This window comes from Pteropus vampyrus, unplaced genomic scaffold, assembly GCF_000151845.1.
Source record: "Pteropus vampyrus isolate Shadow unplaced genomic scaffold, Pvam_2.0 Scaffold389, whole genome shotgun sequence".
Taxonomy (NCBI): domain Eukaryota; kingdom Metazoa; phylum Chordata; class Mammalia; order Chiroptera; family Pteropodidae; genus Pteropus; species Pteropus vampyrus.
In genome coordinates, this window is record NW_011889170.1 from 553,736 (window position 1) to 560,787 (window position 7,052).

Consider the following 7,052-nt stretch of genomic DNA (forward strand, 5'->3'; position numbering starts at 1 on the left):
CATGCTCTAAAACCTTCAATATTTGCAATTACCTACAGAAAAATCTCTAAACTTTTAAAACTGCTATTCTATGTTTACTATAATCTGATTGTAAGCTACCTTCAGAGCTTTATGTTCTGGTACAAACTCCACCATCTTCATACCTGGCTTTTGACAAACGTTTCCATACATTTGTATCCTTCTTCATACAGTTCCCTCAACCTTCACTACTTCTCTACCTACCAAAATCCTATTCATTCTTTAAACCATATTTCAAATTTCCTTTGGGAAAAACTTTCTGATCTAGATTAATAGATTATTTCTTGTCTTTCTCCATGGTTTGCCATTATTAAAACAGCTACTCCATTTTGCTTTATATGCGTTATTAATTTATATGGCTATCTCCATATTCAATCATAAACTACTTGACATCAGAAATTGTATCCTTTTCAAGTTTTTACCTTTAGTACCTTTCACACTGCCTATTATGAAGATACTCAACAAATGTTTGTTAGATAGAATAACTAAATTTAATTCCGGAAATGTTTATTAATGACATTAATTTGTTAAACAGTCTGCCAAAAAATAGAAATAAGCCATGGAACAAGACTGAGTTCTTGTTCATAAAGAGTTTACAGTAAAGTAACCTCAAGTTTGTGAGGTCTATGAAAAGTAATCAGATCTGTATCGTTCTCAGTTTCTGAGGTTAGTTATTCCATGAGGACATGCCTGACAGTAAAAAAGGCCAAAGCAACCCATGAGGAGGAAAAAGAGTTCATATCTGATCTAGCATAGAAAAAAAAAATCCAGTCATATTAATGATAATATTGTGGACTGAATGTTTAGTTCCAGTAGATTAACAACTCATAAGAAAATAGAAAACTATAATAATATATTGTAATAAAAATTATGTGAATGTGGTGTCTTCTTCTCTCGAAATATCTTAAAGTGCTGTACTCACCCTTCTTGTGATGGTGTGAGATGATACAATGCCTACACGATGACATGAAGTGAAGTACTCAGAATGGCATCCAATTTACAACTAATAAATTTTTTTTCTGGAATTTTTAATTTAATATTTTTGGACCATGGTTGCCCATGAGTGAAATAACAGAAAGTGAAATATGGCTAAGAGGGAATTACTGTACAGAAAAAAACTGGCCATCTGCAGGCCAGGAAGAGGACCTCACCAAGAATGGAATCCACTGGGACCTAGATCTTGGAATTCCCAGCCTTCAGAACTATGAAAAATACATGTCATTTATAGTTTTGTCATTTAAGCCACCCAGTCTTAGATAGATAGGCTTATTTATTTTTCAGGTTCTGCACCTGAAAACTGAGAATTCTCCTTCAGTCTTCAATTGATCTAAATCCAAATTCTAGGAATAATTAGAGCATTTGCGGAGAATCTCAATCAGAACAGTTTCCAGAGTTGTACAAATCTAGATTTCAAGAACAGATTAACCTAAGGATTTAGTGTGTTCTTATAGCACCTGATCCATAACATTATATTTTTCATTTAGTCATTTCAAAAATATTGGAAAATACACCAAACATAACTTACCCATTTTAATCTTTGTTTTTTATTTGTTTAAAATAAATTTCTCTCCATTCACTACCTCTACTCAGAAGTAAATTTATAAGAGCTCAGTTTTCCCTAAGTTTATATTTTAAAAGCAATTATTTAATACGTGTATCTTCTTCCATAAGCCTAAGAATTTGTAGTTTAACATCTTTATGCACAGTACCTACCATGGTGCCTCATAGGTATGTTGTGTTTAATAATAATCACTTCATGTCTTCAGTGTCTACTAAGTGTTTGAAACTATACTATTTTAAACATACGATTTTAATCTCACAAAAATACTAAAAGATGCCACTGTAATTTCTATATTTTACAACAGATAAAGTTTAGAGAAGTTAAGGGACTTGTTTTACTATTCACGAGTAAATTTAAACAGTAAATCTAACTTAAGAAACCTTATGTCAAAGCACTATATTTTTTTTATCAATTGTTCTTTTAAGAGAATGTGTGTATAAATCCTACACAAAGATGGTTTGAGGACATAAAATTCTATTAAGTCATTTTGCCCTATGTGTCTACTTTAAATCTTTTAAACTTATAGAGAAAAATTAGTTTTGAAAACTCAATGAAACCAAAAGAATGCTAATTCTTAATCATCTCTACTGGAAATAAGCTATGGGAAAAATTATACAGCACCCAAAAGTCATTTGTTTTTGCCTTTGAAGTTAATCTTATGAATTTGTATAGAATGTTTATCTTCTTAATTGTGTGTTACTTAGGCTAATAATGAAATGAATCTATGCCCTGTAATAACATTCTTTTGAGCTCCTCATGATAGAAAAACAGAAGAATAATTCAGCCCCTACTTGTATTCTAAAATTAAATATTTTCAGCATATATTCTTTAACATGTTATATCCACTTGGGGGTAACTGAACAATTTAAAACCAAGCCTCCAAAAGTGAATAGGATATGCTTTGGTTCTATATATGAATTGATTAAATTCCTCTCTCCTCTGAAACTAGGCAGCACATTACCTTTCCTGGATATTGGCATTTAATTATTCCTGATCTCAACTCTGCTAATTACTAGCAAATGCTCTTGACATACTAATATCAACTTAGCTTCTCTGTAAAACATGAGAATGAGGGTATTTAGATGAGTTTAGCTTTTACCTTGACACTAGTATTAATTTTTTTTTCTGATTTTCCATAGAACCCCAGCTATTCAGAATACAATAGAAAAGGTCACAAGAATAGAGAACCTCTAAGGTCTATTACTAATGCCAGCAATTCTAAACTCAATGATACATTATATTAAACAAATATTTTATTTTGATGTGTGTATATCTTAGTTCTTCAATTACTCTGACGTTTCCCTTGAGGTCAGAGATAGTATTTTACATAGTATACTGAATCCATGTTAAATGTTCAATGAACGTTTGCTGAAACAATGAATTAACAGACACGATTCCACAACTGCCAGATTCAACATAGAAACACAGGCCTATGTATCTCAGGGGTATCAGGTTCACTACTGTGGGGGCAGGGAAGGTCAATAAAGAATGCCTCCCAATCCTCTGAACTCTATTAGCTCCTCCTGAGAAAGTTACTGCCTCATTAAATACAGTATTTGTGCATGATTTTCCTTCTGTAGCTATCAAAAAGGTATTTTTTCATGACTCTAGTTGTAGTCAGTATGATGTTTCTCTAGTTACTATACCTCTTAAGCTACATGCACTCATATGTGTGGCAGGTTTGCTCTACCAACACCCACCTCCATGGCCCATGGGACACTAGTGCTTATTCCACATTGCAGTTTGATGTCTATTTGGCTCTGAACATAGTTGAAAACAGAGGGTGCTGTCAAAAGCAAGGACAGGAATTTGGGAGGAAAAGCTCCTTCTTTAGAATATTAGGTAGGATATGAGAAAGTGAAATGGGGAGAGATGGTTCTGAGAGAGAAAGAATTTGCTTGAGGAAGATTAATTAAAAAAGAGAAAATTGCTATTTGAGGGAACACTATACTATTTTATCAAGTTGATCATATTTTTAATTTTTATTAAGTATATAATACATAATTTTGTTTTGGTTTGTGTAGTGTGTGTGTATTTTAATGAGTCATCTTGCCTACATTTTATTTTCTTAAATTAGAACAGTTTGCACCTTTTCTGGAGCACAACTATTGGCCAGTATATCATGAAGGGGGGAAAAAAAGCCATTTATATAAGACTATCTAAGCCTAAGTAATTTTTCTGTTATTAGCTCCATTCCTTCCCTTTTGCTTTTCAGAAAGTCATACATACCTCTGCTATGAAGATTATTCCTTTACAAAAAGATATAGGAGTGAATTGGTCTACTTAGGGTACAAAAATTCATTGACCCATTCACATTTCATTGTGTGTGTATGTGTATGTGTGTATGTTTCATCTGCTTATAGCTAGTTACTTCCACACTTGGATCTTCAAAAGGTAATAACAAAGTGATGTTTGTGGAGTGTGTATGTGTGTCTGTTCACTAGCTACTAACTGTATGATTTGTGCTTTATTTCTTTTTGATCCTAAATTTTTCTCTTGCTTCTTTGATCACTAAGTGAATATGGGTACTTTTATAAAGCTAATTGTAATTCACTAAAAAGATAATAAGTCAAGGATTTTTACCCTACAAGTGAATTCACCGAAAGATTTTTTCAGTATATTTCAAATACTAAATTTATACCAATTTACTTTAACCTATTACTTTTCAGGAGCACATAAAAGTATATATAAAGTATGCTTTACAGTATATTTAGGTTAACAACACAATATATGAATCTCCAAGAAGTAATGAGATAAAGAGAAAAAATAGAATATGTAATATTTCCTTTGGCTCTATATGATTCATTTGAGACCTTGGTAATGTCATCAATGTTTATATTCTTGCTGAAACTATAGGTCATTCATCATTCATTTATTCAGCCATTTCCTTAAAAAAAATTGAGTTCTTACTATAACCTAGTTAATTTTTAAGTATCTTACAGTCCAAGTAAGAGACACTGGCAATAAACAGAATTGCTTTCATAATCAATAACAGAAAACAAACAAAACACATTTACACAATAACAGAAAAAGTATTACTGGGCATTACTAGGCAACAGCAGTGTGGCCTTTTAATGCGACAGTAGTTTGAGCGTTGCTCTATTCATTTGTAATCTTTGGTAAGTGTGTTATTACCTCTAGACCTTGTTTTTTTTTTTTATCTTTACATTTCAAATTATATATTTACCTCAGACCATTATTAGAGGGCTAATTAAGCTAATGTATGTAAATTATTTAACATATTGCCTGGAATAGAGCAGGCTCTCAATAATCATTATCTCTTTGTTGTGTAATTATTATTACTATTTTATCATTATTATGACTATTATTATTTGCCTTGTCTTGAATAACTTATTTTTTTTTCCTATTTCTTTGACAGCTATGAACCAGCCTTCTTATACTCAGTCATTAGTCTTCCCAATGCAGTAGTCAGCATTTCATCTAGGTAATTCTTCATGCTATAAATGGAGCCATTTATCAAAACTTACCAAATTTCTTCCTCATGTACAAGAAGAAGCCATCCTGGATAGTCTCTGTCCACTGAAATGTGCACTCAGGCAGTGACATGGAAATCACTACAGCAGGAGCTAATGATCTGGTTCCATTAACAATTGCTCGTTTGGGTGCTAAGTGACCTGAGACGAAGAGAAAATGCAATTTTGCCTGCCAATACAGTAAAAAATGGTTGCCATTATGGTTCTATAGAGATTATAATCAATGATACTTTTTATTGGCTCAATTGAACTACATTATAGCCAATTAAATCCTTGTTTTGATGACATGAAGTAAAATGAAAGAGTCTAGTATTTTCCATGGCTTGCACAAAATTAGCTTGCATACAACAGCTTTAGCCCTAATGCCTTTTTAATGGCAGGAACTCACCTTGTTCACCTGACAAATTAATCTGTTCCTTAACCAAACAATTTTGATCTCTACACTAAAAAGTTTGCACATCTTCAAAGAAGAAAATGGTTTTCCTTCTGTCAATTTTTAAATAAAGTATTTTGTTGTTTCTTTAATTACATGGTAAAATTTTATGTGAAAATTGGCAACTTTATCTGAGATTTTATTTCTAACTGTACAATGGACAAATTATTGAGAGCTTTGAAGCTGTCACACCCTTTTATTATCCAGAAATATATATTAAACATCTATGCAATATTTTGATCTATTCATGCCAAAGTATGAATTTCTTTATAAGAATCATTATAGAACACGCATGTGAGCATATAAGATAAAACTTTTAAGTTTCCCAAATATTTGGGCTTTGTCTGAGATTCACCATGTTTCCAAATCAAATCATAATTTTGTTTCTAAAAAGATATATGTATAACCTGGAATTATATAAACCTAGTTAATTTGGTATGACCCATGATGGTGATGTTTTCTAAACTTCTTAATTCTCAGAAAGCTTTCATAACATAAAAAAAGGGCATATGCCACTAAATTATTCAGCTTGATTTCTAACCCCAAACTTACAAAGAAGAGAAATTAAGAGAGAATTCTGTTTCTTCTATGTTCTTTTCAATTTTTAATTGATTTTTGTTTCAAGCATTATTGAGCACTTAGTTTTATCTGTGATAAAAGCTAGATATACAAAGATGAACATAACAGAATAATTTTCTTTCAAATGTTTATAGTTTTGTCTTTCTATATACTGATAAACTAATTTTTCCTTTAATTGGCTGGATATCACTGAAAGGGAGTGAGGAAGTGTTATCTGTCAGGAGGAGAATGTAGACGACTAGATAGTTGTAAAAATTATGTTATTAACATGAACACTTCTGGCTATTTTTTCAGCAAAATTTGTCTGCTTTAAAGAAATGAAGCCAAACCCCTTTATCAAAAGACCTGCTAGGACATCGATGATCAGGATCCTATGTAATTACAGACAAAGGAAACTGTCTGTTCTAGAGAAGAAACTGAGAAATGATTGAGGTAAGAATAAAAAATAAAAACTTTTGTCTCTTAAGGAGATTTGTAGTTTAAACATCGTTCATTACTTCTTTTAAGTTGTAGGCACCAGGAAGAACCCATGATATTTTCTTTTTTTATTACAAGTTGGTTCATTTGATTATTTAATTTAAATAAACACGAAAGTGGTATCTTGTTTAAAATAAAATCTGGAAAAAAGCCGCTGGTGAAAGAGGTGCCAACATTAATATCATACATTCATAATACAAGTGGAAAAGATCTTTCATTGTTCCCTTCTAATGACCCAGATCAGAAAGTCAAGGTCTTTATCAAGTAGAACACTGAACAATTATTCCTGTGTGTCTAGGATGTCATTTCACCTCTTTGACTCTACCTCCTTCCTCACTGGTAGCTTTCTTTTAAAATCTGAATACTAAGATATCCGGAAACAACTGGATAGAAATTGTAGAGTCCTGGAAGATACAAAAAAATACTCACATAGTGATTATTACAGCATTTTATTTAAGTTATCTTAAAATAGAAAAAGCGCTAGATGAAA